The 16,544-nt window shown below is 44.2% G+C and overlaps 1 non-coding gene across 1 annotated transcript; it reads right to left on the reverse strand.

Annotated features, from left to right (window-relative positions):
- Positions 1-14,955: 14,955 nt before the first annotated feature.
- LOC114814489 lies at positions 14,956-15,093 on the reverse strand. Its single transcript, XR_003762281.1, has one exon. It is a non-coding gene; the product is annotated as a small nucleolar RNA SNORA7 (small nucleolar RNA).
- Between the last annotated feature and the right edge of the window lie 1,451 nt (positions 15,094-16,544).

The following is a 16,544-nucleotide window of genomic DNA, read 5'->3' on the forward strand; positions in this document are numbered from 1 at the left end:
GGGGTCTATGGTATAGTGGCTAGATCCTGCTCCTGGGAGTCAGAAGATCATGGCTTCTAATCCCAGCTCCTCCACTTGTCTGCTGTGTGGCCTTGAACACTTCCCTTCTCTGGGCCTCAGTTACCTCATCTGTAAAATAGAGATTGAGACTGTGAGCCCCACATGGGACAGGGACTGTGCCCAACCTGATTTGCTTGTATTCATTCAGTCGTATTTATTGAGCACTTACCTATGTGCAGAGCACTGTACTAAGCGCTTGGAATGTATAATTCAGCAACAGAAGGAGACAATTCCTGCCCAACAATGGGCTCACAGTCTAAATGCTTAGTACAGTGCATGGCACATAGTAAGTGCATAATAATAATAATAATGGAATTTGTTATTATTATCATTATTATCTGGCTGGGAAGAACCTCTCTTCTCACCTCAAGACTTAATCTACTTTTCACCACAATCACTTAAGGACCAAGTCTGAGGGAGCAAGGATAAAATGCCTGATGTAGGCATCTGCTCAGGAAGGAATCTGGCTTCTAAAAACCTTGTGAGATTGTGAAAAATACCTGAATTTGTGTTAATACCACCTAGTCAGCGCCATTACTGCAATACCTAAGGCTCTCTGCTTTTGGTCTAGACTACAGGGAGATTTCTGGGTGCTTCCTAATTACTGGGGTAGGTACAAGGTAATCAGGTTGTCCCACGTGGAGCTCGCAGTCTTAATTCCCATTTTACAAATGAGGTTACTGAGGCATAGAGAAGTTAAGTGACTTGCCCAAGGTCACACAACAGACAAGTTCTGCCTCCCAAGCCCGTGCTCTTGCCCCAGGCCATGCTGCTTCTCAATGAAGTAAGCCATTAATCACTATAAGTTCCACTGCTACTTGTGTCTGCCCCATCTTCAGCTTCCCATCTACCGCTGATCTTAACTTTCAACAATTTCTTATCCCAGCACATCAACAGTCAGTGTGATAGGTCAAAAACGGAGAATAACCTGCTAAAAACTATTCTAATTCCATTTTTTTCCCACAACCTTGCAACAGGTATACCTTATCCTGAGCAATGACTTGGCACATTGGAAACATCTAACCTCCTATAAGTATCCATCAATAGTACCATTTTAAAGGGAACATTGCACGCTTTAAGGTGCTGGTTAATTTGCTTTTGTTTAATTCTAATTTGACAGCTAGACAAAATGTATTCATTCCAAGTCCTGGCTGTACCAACAGCTGCTGCTACACTCATTAATTTTGCAAAGGTTCATTAATGTTATTTACAGAGGGCGACTGCATCACTTTTAGAACCGAATCTTCTCATGGAAGCTGCTCAACCTTCTACTTTTCCTCACCAGGCCACAGAGTTCATCTCCTAAGGACAAAATAGATGTTCCAAAGTTTGGAAAGGCAATATAGGAGCCTGCTTGGAAGCAAGAGGATGAATTGGAAATCCTCTGTTTTCTTGGCCCCATCGAATATCTTGTCTGTCTTGTGACGACAGATGTTTTAGGAGATGCAGGAAGAACAGAGCTTCTTATTTATATATCCATTTCAGGCTGTGTCTTTTGATTCATTCAGCCGTATATATTGAGCCCTTATGTGTGCAAAACACTACTAAGTGCTTGGGAGAGTACAATATAACAATAAGCGGACACATTTCCTGCCCACAGAAAGCTTACAGTCCTCAGGCTTTTGTTATCCCCAGTATAATAATGTAAACTTGTAGCCTGAGAGTTTCCAGTGGAGTCAGACAATCGTATTTATAGAGTGCTTACTATGTGCCAAGCACTGTATTAAGTGCTAGGGAGAGTAAAGTATCAGTGCTTAGAACAGTGCTTGGCACATAAGTGCCTAACAAACACCATTAAAAAAAAACAGAGTTGGTTGATATGTTTCAACCTTGGTCTAGACTGCAGGGAGATTTCTGGGTGCTTCCTAATTACTGGGGTAGGTACAAGGTAATCAGGTTGTCCCACATGGAGCTCGCAGTCTTAATTCCCATTTTACAAATGAGGTAACTGAGGCATAGAGAAGTTAAGTGAGCATCTAGAGTCTAGAGCATAAGGATATATACATAAGCACTGCGGGAATGGGGTGAGCATCAAAGTTCTGAAGGGTTGCAGTCATAGATGAACAAAATAAGAAGAAGTGGACTAAGTCAGAGAAGGCTTCTTGGAGGAGGCATAACCTCATTTATTTCATTCAGTTGTATTTATTGAGTGCTTAAATTGTGTGTGGAGCATTAAACTAAGTGCTTGGGAGAGTACAGTACAACAATAAATAGATATATTCCCTGCCCACAGTGAGCTTACAGTCTAGAGGGGGAACTAGAGTACACTTTGAAGATGAGGAGAATGAGAACTCTCAGATTACTTGTCAGCATTTTTTTTTCTTGGAGTGGAGGCTGAAGGGCAAACTAATTGTTTTGATGACTGATATTCTAGCCAAAACAGGTTGAACATTGGCCCAACTGGTTACTGTTTCATGGGAGAGCAGTGACTCTAGTATTAATTGAGCTACTGGTCCACCCTCTCTTGTAATTTCTAGTCCAATATGCACATGTCAGTGGTCCACTTGAGAAACATGGCCCCTACGACTTTGCGAATTGGATTCCCAGCCTCAGTTCAACCCAAGTCTCAACCCAAGACCGGAGTTTCCAGTCAGGGACTAAATATCCAAATGGTAGTTCACACTTCCTCACAGGGTCACACCTGGAGAGTTTCCAGTCCTCTACCAGTCTCGACTGTGGGAGGGAGAGTCAAGCGGGGGCCTATCTATTCCATTCCTAGCTTGGCCAGTGGCTACTGAGTGGAAGGCCATTTGCTACAAGTCAAAACTCATCCATGCTGGGCAGAGCGGCATGAGAGAGAGTCGAGGGCGGAGATTCAAGTTGACTGCACGGAAGGAGGGAATGGTAAACAGCTTCCAGATTTTTACCAGGAAAACTCTCTGGATTCACTACCAGAACAATTGCAGATGGAGGTGGGTCGTGCTGGGAGAAATGTGTCCATCGTGTCGCTATGGGTAGGAGGCAACATGACGAGTTCGCCATAAGACAAGTTCACACTTGATGGTCTCTTCTTCAGTTTTGAAGCCCCTAGGCTGCACCACTCAAAAGTGTAAGGAACCCCAAGGATCCTTCTTGTAGGCTCCTTGGGAGCAGGAATTACATGATACGAGGGGATTTGTTAAGTGCTTATATATGCCAAATGCTGTTTTAACCACTGGGGTAGATACAAGTTGATCAGGTTGGACACAGTCCCTGTCCTCCCTAGGGCTCACAGTCTTAATCCCCATTTTTCAGATGAGGTCACTGAGGCCCAGAGAAGTTATATGACTTGCCCCAGGTCACATAGCAGACAAATGACAGAGCCAGAATTCAAATCCAGATCCTGCTGACTCCCATCCTGTGTCTCTCCACTAGGCCATGCTGCTTCTCTCATCTATTGTATTGTACTCTCCCAATCAATGGTAGAGAAGCAGCATGGTTTAGTGGAAAAAGCCCGGGCTTAGGGGTCAGAGATGATGGGTTCTAATCCTGGCTCTGCCACTTGTCAGCTGTGTGACTTTGGGCAAGTGACTTAACTTCTCTGTGCCTCAGTTACCTCCTCTGTAAAAGGGGGATTAAGACTGTGAGCCTCATGCGGGACAGCCTGATCACCTTGTATCTACCCCAGCACTTAGAATAGTGCTCGGCACACTTAGTAAGCGCTCAACAAATGCCATCATTACCAGCGCTTAGAACAGTGGTTGGCACATAGTAAGTGCTTAACAAATTCCATCATTCATTATCATTATTACTTATTGCATGGATACTGTTGCAGAGCACTGTACTAAGCACTTGAGAGAGTACAACCCAAGAGTTGGTAAACCCATTCCCTGCCCACAATGAGCTTTCAGTCTAGAGGAGTCCCACGTACTTGGATGGCAATAGCTGTTATCTTTTGAGCCAAAAGAAGACTGGCTAAGGAACCCATTGCTCTATTTTCTTTTTGGTGGGACGTGTCCAGACGGGGCCTAGTATTGAGGCTCTTTGACTTGGGGGAATTCGGCAGAAATTGTGATTTCAGCCCCCAAACTAACAGGGTAATACCCATCATCTCCCAGAGGATTCCTACAGATTCCATGGATTCTCTTTCAACGCTCGAGTCCCACAACCGGTCCTTCATTTCTAGCAGTTTCCATTCCCATCAGGGTACGCCCTGTCCAAACTGAGTTTCTCCTCACTCCAGATGTCCTAGTTTGTAAACGTTGCTGCGTGGGGCTGCCTTGATTTATGACCACCAATTTCTCTCTAACAGAATCGATAGTTCTGTCTTGGTGAGGGGCAGCCTGAGGTAGTGATGAAAGGATGGCATGTCTAGACAGGCGTCGTCTAGACTTCACTATCGTTAAAGTCTTCTTCGAACATGAAGGGTAAATCTCCAGTAATTCACTTGATTGGGGAAAAATTCACCCATCACTCCTATTTATTTAAAAATTACATTAGCATAGGCTTCTGGCAATCGTCACCCTGTTTGTCCTTAGGAAAATGAATTCTTCTTGTGAGTAACTAAAGCATTTCAAAAATTTTGGAGAACACTTTTGAACTAGGAAAGTTGAATCAGTGGTGTTTATTCCATTTAGAGTTGTACTCCTCACATTTTTCCCCTTCATCTTTAGTGCTCTTCTGATTCATGAAATAATAATGAAGTGAAAAAACACACCTGGCTCTGAAAATGTGTTAGCATTAATATTAAGGAAAATTCAAACCAGTGTAATTTAGTGGCTCAAAAAGGAAGTTGGGAATCCTTGGTTTTATTTTTGGTTTTTGAGGGTTTTTTGGATATTTTCTTGGTATCTGTGGGGTTTTAGTGGTATTTAAGTGCTTACTATGTGCCAGGCACCATACTAAGTGCTGGGATAGAGACAAGATGAATCCCGTGGGACTCAGTCCCTGTCCCATGTAGGGCTCCCAGCATCAATCCCCATTTTACAGATGAGATAACTGAGGCAGAAGAAGCTGTATCTTCCTCAAGGTCATAGGGAAGATGAGTGGCAGGCTCAGGATTAGAACCCAGGTGCTGTGACTCCCAGGCCTTTGCTCCTTCCACTAGGCTACGCAACTTCTGCTGAGGTTGAAGTTAAAAGTACAATTTCCCCCAGACCCACTTAACAGAAAAGAAGAACCTGAATGAAGGCATTTAAGCCTTTCTTCTGTGCAACCCACAATGCAAGAAATATCTCTACAAACTCTGCTTTACTGTCCTCTCCCAAGTGCCTAGTATGGTGCTCTGCCAAAAAGAGTACTCAAATTCCATTGATTTGTCTAATTCCAGCGCTTTCTATTGACATTCAGTGAATGCATTGATATTAGGAATTGTCCAGGATCAACTGGATGTGGTTATGCTTCCCCTTTTATACTGGGAGCCTGTTGTTGGGCAGGTATTGTCTCTATCTGTTGCCAAATTGTACATTCCAAGCACGTAGTACAGTGCTCTGCACACAGTAAGCGCTCAATGAATAAATACGATTGACTGACTGACTGAATGAATGAATGAATCAATCAATCAATGAATAAATGGAGAATTACGATGGGAGGTTTACTAAAGGAGCCAGGCTTTCCTCTTTCTTCACCCTTAGAATGCAAGTTTCTTGTAGGTAGGACCCCCATCTTACTTCTTGATTCTATAGCAAGAGTGGTGGCTTGAACCCCAGGGCATCAATATATATTTGAAAACATGTCTCCAAGGGGATTTTCCTGACTAATCTTCATTTCCCCTCCTCTCTCTTACTCTGCACGACCTATCTGTATCAGAACTTTGATCTGTATCCTTTAAGCACTTGATGTTTGCTCCACAGCACTTATGGACATATTTGTAAATTGATTTTGAAGTTTCTCTCTCTCTCTCTCTCTAGAATGTAAGCTCCTTGTGGGTAGGGAATGTTTTCTAACTTGTACACTCTGAAGCATTTACTCCAGTGCTTTGCACAGAGTAAGCACTCAATAATTACCAGTGGTCGATTCTAATCTAAATAACTCCCTTTCAATAGGCTCTAAGTAAGCTTCGGGAAGCAGAGGAGCAGGGATAGTTCGTCACTTGCATCTATCTATATGAAGCAAAATGGGGACTAAGAAATTATGGAATGAATTTGGGTCAGAGAACAGTCCAACTGGCAAAAGCCTCTCCCTCCCCACCCCTCTATATCAAATGTATGAGTCTCTTACCATTCCTACCCTTTGTTTGAGTTTTACCCACAAGCTCTACCACTTCCATCTCTTCACCCCTAATTCTTGGAGGCAATGGAGAACTCGATGGAATCCAGGAAGAATGAGAAAAGAACACTCGAGGAAAGATTGGAGGAAGAGCAAGGCCAAATGAACACGGACAGCCAGTAGACTGGCTGTTCTTTGCAAGGGATCAGGTTTAATGAAAGCATCAAAAATAGGGTTATGCAACTTAGACTGCCCTGATCATTTTTTTTTCAATGGTGTTTGTTAAGTGCTTACTATGTACCAGGCACTGTTCTAAGCATTTGGATAGATACAAGTTGGACAAATTCCCTCTCCCTCACCTGGAGCTCACAGTCTTAATCCCCATTTTACAGATGAGGTAACTGAGGTGTAGAGAAGTGAAGTGACTTGCCCCAGGTGACACAGCAGTGAAGTAGCAGAGTTGGGATTAGAATCCCGGTCCTTTGACTCCCAGGTCCGTGCCGAATCCATTAGGCTGTGCTACTTCCCCTGTGCTCTTACGAGCATCTCCCACCAGCCAACTGCCGCATCCAAACTGGCTTTCTCAAAGACTCTTGGGCCAACCAGACTAGGACTAAAGGAAGTCTCCTTCATGGCGGGAAAATGCAGCCTGATGTCTGACTCCAGAGGTAGATGTTTAACTCAAACACGGAGACAACGGGAGGCGGAAGTGTTGGAAGAAACAGCTTTCTGACCTGTCATTATTACTGAGCCGGCGTCCCGGCTGACAGCCAGAAGGAGCTCACATGGCCTCGGAATTATCATTCCAGTTCTTGGTGCCGTTTGGGAATCTTGTCTTGCTGCTGCTTGAACATCGTTGCTTGATGTTCTGCACTCTGGATCTCGCTTTCCTTTGAACTCTATTACCGCCCAGGTGTCTGGCAGTCATCCTAGTTCCACCAGGTGTAGCTACAGATAACAAGGGTGTTAATACCCATGCATTCTTATTAAAATCAATTCCTGGGGGCACTCATATATCAAAAGTCTGAGTCCGACAGCTCAGATACTTAATTTCAGGAAGCCAGGAGAATAATATGATAAAGTCTGTCAATCGAGGATTTTACATACTTTCTTAAAACTTACTCATACCTAGCAATTTCACCCTTGGGCATCTTAAAGATGTCTTAAAGTGCTAATGAGTCACCTTATGCAGAAGGAGAAAAGGAATTTCGCTGGTTCCTAGAGCTTTTCTCGACTGGCTCTCTACCCAATAAGTTATTAATTGAGAGAAGAGATGCGACTTCTGCATTTCGTATTTATCTGCAATCCTATTTCTTGCACACTTACTCTGTGCAGAGCACTGTACTAAGCACTTGGCTGAGTACAGCAGACCTAGTAGAAATAAATCCTGCCCACAAGGAACTCACAGTATTATTGGGCCTGCTCCAAAATGTAAGCAAAAAGTATTTACTGTCACAATAATCGTACCTTGCTGATATCAACCAGCAGGAGCAAAATGCAAAGGGGAAATTGGTGGAAAAAATATACACGAGAGAACATCAAATACCCTGCAAGGTAGATGTAGTGCGTACTACTAATTTATTTATTTTTAATGTGTATTGTGAATTCCAAGAAGCACGAGTCTGGTAGGCATCAGTTAACCAGGGTTATTTATTAATCCATCGATCTGTAGTATTTGAGTGTATGATGTGTGCAGCCCAGTTTACTGAGTGCTTGAGAAAGTATAATACAATAGTGTTAGACATAATCCCTGACCCCAAGGAGATTACAGTCTACTGAGGGAGACAGACTTTAAAATAGATCGGGATAGGGGAAATAAAGTAGATGAATATTCATGTAATTGCTGTGGGACTGGGATAAGTATTAAAGTGCTTAAGCCAAGTGTGTAATGTACTCAGAGAGAAGGACGCACAGGAGAAATAAAGGGTTTTATCTGGGAAGGCCTTTTGGAGGTGATGTGCCTCAGGTACCGAGAGGCATTGAATGATGATAATAATTATGGTACTTGTTAGGCGCTTACTATGTGCCAAACACTGTTCTAAACACTGGGGTTAAGTGGGTTGGACACCATACCTGTCCCACATGGGGCTCACACTCTTAATCTCCATTTGACAGATGAGATAACTGAGGCCCAGAGAAGTGAGGTCACTTGCCCAAGGCCACACAGCAAACAAGTGGCAGAACCCGAATTAGAACCCAGGTCCTTCTGACTCCCAGACCCGTGCTCTGTCCAATAGGTCATGCTGCTTCTCATTGATTTGAAATATCTTCTCCCTTGGCCCCATTGCGGAAGCAGCATGGCATAATGGATAGAGCACGGGCCTGGGAGTCAGAAGGTCATGGGTTCTAATGCCGGCTCTGCCACTTGTCTGCTGTGTGATCTTGGGCAAGTCACTTCACTTCTCTGGGCCTCAGTTATCTCATCTGTAAAATGGGGAGTGAAATTGTGAGCCCCACATGAAATAGGGACTGTGTCCAAGCTGATTTGCTTGTATCCACCCCAGTGCTTAGTATAGTGCCCGGCACATGATAAGCACTTAAATACCATAATAATAATTATTATTATTATCCCTTCCATACCTGTAAACAATGTATCCTCTCCATTTCCCTCTGTACTTCATCTCTCTAGCCTTTTTGGCTGTGTTCTCTTTGGCTGTGCTTTTGTCTGGACTTTTTTTTAGTCAAATATTTTGCCTTGCAAGAATGTCTGTTCCACTTCCAAACTTGGAGCTGTTTTGGACTTTCCAGTGCTACATCTAAAGAAAAGTGCTGAGGAGATTTAGTTAATAATCGTTGCTGTCTGTTTTAAGAGCTTACTACATGCCAAGCACTGTATTAAGCACTGGGGTAGTTACAAGATAATAGGGTTGGACACAGACCCTGTCCCACATAGGGTTCACAGTCTTACTCCCCATGACTAAACTGAGGCACAGAGATGTGAAGTGACTTGCCCAAGGTCACACAGCAGACAAGTGGTAGAGCCAGTATTAGGACTGAAGAGGACGACAACCCTGTTCAGGCTCTCGCATTCCTATAAAGTCCAATCAACCCATAACCTTCCCCGGAATCTCTCTTTTCATCCAGATTAGGAGGACTCTGGATATTAAAGTGCCTTTGTCCTGGGACAAATTCCCCCAAACAAACTGCAGTTGAGGATCACTGGGCTTGGGAAGCTTGCCCGAGGTCACTCAGCAAACAAGTGGTGGAAGCAGGATTAAAACCCAGGTCCTTCTGACTCCCAGCCCTATGATCGATCCACTAGGCCATGCTGCTTCTCAATTAAGACATCAAGAAGATAATTTGGAAAGTCTTAGTGGAAAGTGCATCTAAATCTATGTCTGGCTAACCAGTATAATTCTTCAAATGATGAATATCTTTCAATCTATGCCCAATAGGTTTTTTGGTTTTTTCTGTTGAAACAAGACTCAAAGCCTAGTTCACTTGAGACCTCATTCAATATAATGGAATAATCTATTTTCCCAAGAAGTTAATGGCAAATCCTTTCAGGTGAAAACAGGTGTGGGAGCCATTACTCTGAAAAATTTGGCAGGCATTTGGTAGAGGAGAGTATATAATGCTAATATATATCTTTAATAAATCTCAAATCTTCAGTGTGAACCTCAAGGAGCAGAAAAAATTTAGGAGGCACCATTTCAAAATAAATATATTTTCCTGGTAATGCATCATGGAACTAAATAGCACCTTACTAAATAATATATGTTGCCTGGGGCAAGTTCTCAGTAAGCTGCTCAGGGACTTCTGATGAAAATATGAAATGGCAAAATCGTCATTCTGTACCTACAGACAAAAGCACAACTGGCAAGTAGATTTGACCTTAGGCAAAGACTTCTTAAAATGACCATAAATCCACTAGGCTACTAGGGAGTGGCCTTATGAAGAGGGAAGCATGGCAGTATGGTGAATGTCTTTATGGAACTGTTAATGCTCACATAATGGAATACTCCTCAAAGGTGGCATCTTACAGCACTTCAGTTGTCAGATTGTAAATGGCGTAGTGGATAGAGCACAGGCCCAAGTGTCAGAAGGTCATGAGTTCTTATCCCTGCTCCATCACTTTTCTGCTCTGTGACCCTGGGCAAGTCACTTAACTTCTCTGTGCTTCAGTTACCTCATCTGTATAAAACGGGGATGAACATTGTAAACCCAATGTGGGACAGGGACTGTGTCCAACCTGATTAACTTGTATCTACCCTAGCGCTTAGAACAGTGCTTGGCACACAGTAAGTGTTTAACAAGTACCATAATTGTTATTGGTAAACTCCTCTAAGGCAGGGGCTAGTATCTCCTACTCTCGGAGTACAGGAGGAAGCTAGGTCACCATCCATTTTAGGTGCTCAGTGACCATGTTCTCCCTCCTTCTTAGTTTGTGAGCCTCAAGTGAGACAGATTCCGATTTACTTCAGTCAATCAATTGAATTTATGGAGTGCTTACAGTGTGCAGAGCACTGTACTAAGCGCTTGAGAGAGTACGATATAGCAGACATAATCCCTGCCCACGACAAACTTATACTGTATCTACAGTACAACAATATTCATAAATCCTGATGAATGCATGAAAGAAAACTCCATTTGGATCCTAGAAAAGGTGTCCAGCTACAGACATGAAGATTGCTTGGGAAAGCGGAAAACAACTTTCCTAGAATCAATCAAAGGTATGTATTGAGTGCTTATTGTGTGCATACCACTGAATTAAGTGCTTAATTCTGTTCTTAGTACTGTATTAGAATATATAATTCTCCTGGAAAAGTCATTCTGGAGAGGGAAACTACTTCAACAAGGTGCTAATTTAGTTCAGATAAGGTTTCAGAGCACTGCAGTGGGATTGTGGATCTAGAATCAAAGCAGTAGGGGGACTTCGAAGGAATAGAAATTGAAATACCACCTTTTTAATATTTTAATGGTATTTGTTCAGTGCTTACTGGTTGCCAGTACTAAGCACTGGAGTAGATACAAGTTAATCAAGTTGGACACAGTCAATGTCCCAGATAGGGCTCACAGTCTTAATCCCCATTTTACAGATGCGGTACCTGAGGCCCAGAGATGTTAAGCGATTTGCCCAAGGCTACATAGCAGTGAAGTGGCAGGGCAGGGATTAGAACCCAGCTCCATCTGACTCCCAGGCCCATGCTCTATCTACTAGGTCATGCTGCCATGTTTCCCCAAATACTAAATACCTTTACCACCTTGTAAAATTGTCTATTTTGGTATTAAGGCAACTGAATTTATGTTAACTAGTCCTCACAAGTAGCTTAAAAAATACCATAGTTAGTAGACACAGTCTTTACCCTCAAGGAGTTTACAATCTAGTGTGGGAGACTGACATTACAATAAATTAAGGATGGGTAGTAAATGGCAAAGCATAATATGTACATAAATGATGGTGCTTAAGAGGTACAGACCCAAGCACTAAAGTGATGCAGAAGGGAGGGTGTAAGGTGAAATGAATGGTTAATCAAGGAAGGCTTCTTGGAGGGAAAATGATTGATTTTTGTTTGATTTTGGCCGGGGATGGGGGGGTGGGGTGTTGTTTATTTTTAGTAGGGCTTTGAAGATGGGGGAGAGTAATTAGAGAGGAATTTCTAGTCGAGAGGGAGGAGGTGAGTAAGGGAACAATGGCAAATCCAGAACATGAAATTAAAAACTGCTTACTGGCTTCATTTTATTCGGTCTGCTGTTCTGAACTAGAGCTTTTTTGTGCTTTGGTAGATGCGGTGAAAAACTGGGGAAGGAATCCACATCCCTCAGATGGATGCTTTCAGGAAAGCCCAGCTGTATTTAAAAAGGCAGAAATGTTTGACTTGTGAAAATATAAATCACCATCTCAAGACAAAGGTAGTAACATGTGGCTATCCCAAAATCACATCATCTTTCAACCACTGGAATCTGATTTTTTAGGTAAGCCCCGTGAGACTTTTGGATAGATGCGTTTGTTACAATATGCTTGATCGATTTATTATCTGGACTTAAAATTCTGAACACAGCTCACTCCATCGTATCCACCTACCACTACTGCAAGTTAGAAAGAGGCAAGTATCCCTACTTATGGATATTTTGTTTTTGAATCATTTAAAATAGAGGATTTTTTTTAAAGCCTTTTTGTAAATTCCCTTCCCTGACACAAAAAGGATGCTAATAATTTAGAAATATCTCTAGGGGGTCTAGCTATCTTGTTTAGAAGTAAGAATAGGGAATTGTTGCTATGTCATATGCAGTATTGTTCTGCTCTGAAATTACATCTATTGCTCAATGGAGACCCGATATGTCACTGCTCAGCTGGAATTACTTTCTCATGCCACAAGCTTTATAAACTAGATCCAGCTAGACTCCATTTGAATGGGTTTTAAATGAGATGATACAAGGGAAATCAATCCTATCTGTTGAGTTCTTACCGTTCGCTGAGCACTGTACTAAGCACTTGGGAGAGTAAGATACATTGCTTGACCAAAACATTTATTCCATTGTCTCTGAAGCAGCAGGGTCAGTGGATAAAGCAAGGGCCTGGGAGCCAGAGGATCTGGATTCTCCATACCTTATCTCACCTTGGCTTCACAGACTCTGTCCTCTCCTGGTTCTCCTCTTACCTCTCTGGCCGATCATTCTCGGTCTCCTAAGCTGGAGCCTCCTCCCCCTCCCATCCTTTAACTGTTGGAGTTCCTCAAGGGTCAGTTCTTGGCCCTCTTCTGTTCTCCATTTACACTCACTCCCTCGGTGAACTCATCCGCTCTCACGGCTTCGACTACCATCTCTACGCAGATGACACGCAGATCTACATCTCCGCCCCTGTCCTCTCCCCCTCCCTTCAGGCTCGCATCTCCTCCTGCCTCCGGGACGTCTCCACCTGGATGTCGGCCCGCCACCTAAAACTCAACATGAGCAAGACTGAGCTCCTCATCTTCCCTCCCAAGCCCGGTCCGCTCCCAGACTTCTCCATCACCGTGGATGGCACGACCATCCTTCCCGTCCCGCAGGCCCGCAATCTCGGTGTCATCCTTGACTCGTCCCTCTCGTTCACCCCACACATCCTATCCGTTACCAAGACCTGTTGGTTTCACCTCTACAATATCGCCAAGATCCGCCCTTTCCTCTCCACCCAAACGGCTACCTTACTATTACGGGCTCTCGTTATATCCCGGCTAGACTACTGTGTCAGCCTTCTCTCTGACCTCCCTTCCTCCTCTCTCGCCCCGCTCCGGTCTATTCTTCACTCCACTGCCCGGCTCATCTTCCTGCAGAAACGATCTGGGCATGTCACTCCCCTTCTTAAACAACTCCAGTGGTTGCCTATCGACCTCCGCTCCAAACAAAAACTCCTCACTCTAGGCTTCAAGGCTCTCCATCACCTTGCCCCTTCCTACCTCTCCTCCCTTCTCTCTTTCTACCGCCCACCCCGCACGCTCCGCTCCTCTGCCGCCCACCTCCTCGCCGTCCCTCGGTCTCGCCCATCCCGCCGTCGACCCCTGGGTCACGTCCTCCCGCGGTCCTGGAACGCCCTCCCTCCTCACCTCCGCCAAACTGATTCTCTTTCCCTCTTCAAAACCTTACTTAAAAATCACCTCCTCCAAGAGGCCTTCCCAGACTGAGCTCCTCTTCCCCCTCTACTCCCTCTGCCATCCCCCCTTTACCTCTCCGCAGCTAAAGCCTCATTTTCCCCTTTTCCCTCTGCTCCTCCACCTCTCCCTTCCCATCCCCACAGCACTGTACCCGTCCGCTCAACTGTATATATTTTCGTTACCCTATTTATTTTGTTAATGAATTGTACATCGCCTTGATTCTATTTAGTTGCCATTATTTTTATGAGATGTTCTTCCCCTTGACGCCGTTTAGTGCCATTGTTCTTGTCTGTCCGTCTCCCCCGATTAGACTGTAAGCCCGTCAAACGGCAGGGACTGTCTCTATCTGTTGCCGACTTGTTCATCCCAAGCGCTTAGTACAGTGCTCTGCACATAGTAAGCGCTCAATAAATACTATTGAATGAATGAATGAATGATTCTAATTCTGGCTCTGCCACTTGTCTGCTGTGTGTCCTTGGGTAAGTCAGTTCCCAATTTCCTGGGCCTCTGTTTCCTCGACTGCCAAATGGGGACTCAATACCTGTTCTCTCTCCTACTTAGACTGTGACCTCCATTTGGGACTAGAACTGTGTCCGGACTGATTACGTTGTATCTACCCCAGTGCTTGACACAGAGTAACTGCTTAAATACCATCAGAAGTGCTTTTTCGGTTTTCCCATGATTAGGATCCCCTATCTTCCTCTTGCTATGTTTTGTTATTTTGTTGTCATCTTCCCTATCTCACCCAATGAAGATGTAGTAAACCCAGATCTCCCAGCCATAGAGAAGGTTAAACCTAGGGCCAGATATTGGAAAAAGTCCCCGAGAGTTACTGCTCTGCGCTTCTTGAGGTAAAGCCTGGCTTGGAACAAGCAAGGAGCCTCTTGGAGTCATTTTGGAGGAGTGGGCAACAGGAGTTGAGGAATTTTACCAACTCAAATCCAGGATTTCCATGAATCCTCTACCTGTCTTGTGTTGTCTTAGGCTGTCAAGTCATCTCCGACCCATAGTGTCCCCGTGGATCCCTCTCTCCCACAACGCCCTACCTCCATCTGCAATCGTTCTGGTAGTGGATCTATAGAGTTCTCTCTGTAAAAATACGAAAGTGGCTTACTATTGCCTCCTTCCATGCAGTCAACTTGAGTCTCCACCCTCAACTCTCTCCCATGCCGCTGCTGCCCAGCACGGGTGAGTTTTGACTTGTAGCAGATGGTCTTCCACTTGCTAGCCACTGCCCTAGCTAGGAAAGGAATGGGTAGGCCTCTGCTTGACTCTCCCTCCCATAGTCGAGACTGGTAGAGTTCTGGAAATTCTCCAGGCGCGACCCTGTGAGGGGTCTACCCTTCTTGCTCTCCATTTATTCTCTTGGAGGCCTCAGCAGATTGCTTCAGCATGCATCTTGGCTTAGAGGAAAGATTACAGGCCTGGAAGTCAGTGGATGTGGGTTCTAAATTCAACTCCGCCAATTGTCTTTACGTGTCCTTGGGCAAGTCACTTAATTTCTCTGCCTCCAATGCCTCATCTGTAAAATGATGTTTCAATACCTGTTCTTCATACTTAGACCGTGAGCCCCATGTGAGAAGGGACTGTGTCTGATAAGATTAATCCCAGCACATATATTACTATTAATTTGATGCGGATGACTCCCAGTCTTCATCTCCAGTCCTGCCGTCTCATTTACTCTGCATTCTTAGATTGGCTTCCGTTTACCTCCAGCTGAATGACTCATCAGCATCTTAAATCCTGTTCATCCAAAATCCAACTCCACCTCTTCACGCTCCCTTCCCTCAATTCTCATTCCAAACCTCCTCGTATCTCTTCACTATGTTCCCTTGCTTAACCAACCGAACCTAGCACACAGCCGGCTTTGTGGGCGGACTTGTAGCTCTGTCCAAATGGCTTCCAGAGGACCAACTGCCATATTGGCTCGTTTTCCTGCTCCTGCCCTCGAATCCACGCTGTCATTTGATAACATGGCCAGGAAGTTCTTGCTGTCCTCTCCCAAGTCCTTCTAGAATGCTCTCTTGAGTCTCCATCTTTCGGGCCCAAAGGGCTGGGCTTCCTGGGAGATGTCGTCTCTCGGATCTGAACTGTCTCTCCTGTAGTCCCACTGTAAGTCCCACTGATAAGATACTTGGATGCTAGGGGTTCTACACCGGCAAGAGAAGGTAGAAAATCAGACAGATTCTCATCAGATCATTCCCTCCCCTCCCCCAAAATATGGATATTTCTAGTAAGTCTTTTTTGGGGGCTTAATTAGACAAAGTGGTACAATTCTCCACTTCAGCCTGGTAGCCTCAAAATGATCTTGCATCCCTCTCACCTTTCAGAGAGCCTTAATTAAAGGAATGACAGCTGAGGCAGAATACAGTCCTCCACAGTACGTGAAATCCATCAATTTCTAGGTCCCTGGCTTGTCTTAGTTATTTCTCCAATCCCCGCAGGCTCTTCTCTATGGGAAGCTCCTTCACAGGTCTGAGTACCTTTTGCAGGAAGGATATAATGGTTTTCTGGAAGGCAAAGGATTAGGATGTTTATAAAAAATTTTTTAAAAAAACCTGCTCTCCATCAACGAAAGCATCTCCCCAAATATGACTTGTTGACCACTCATGCAACAATCTAAATTTTTCACAGGGACCCTTTGGTTGATAAGGAACCCTCTTGTTTTAATTCCAATCCCCCCATCCCCCTCCAAAAATAAAAAATAAAAAATACCTGGTAAATTTGGAAAGAACCTAACACTCAGGGCCCAATCATCATTTGTATTTATTGAATGATTACTGTGTG

The sequence above is a fragment of the Ornithorhynchus anatinus genome, chromosome 9 (genome assembly GCF_004115215.2).
Source record: "Ornithorhynchus anatinus isolate Pmale09 chromosome 9, mOrnAna1.pri.v4, whole genome shotgun sequence".
Taxonomy (NCBI): Eukaryota; Metazoa; Chordata; class Mammalia; order Monotremata; family Ornithorhynchidae; genus Ornithorhynchus; species Ornithorhynchus anatinus.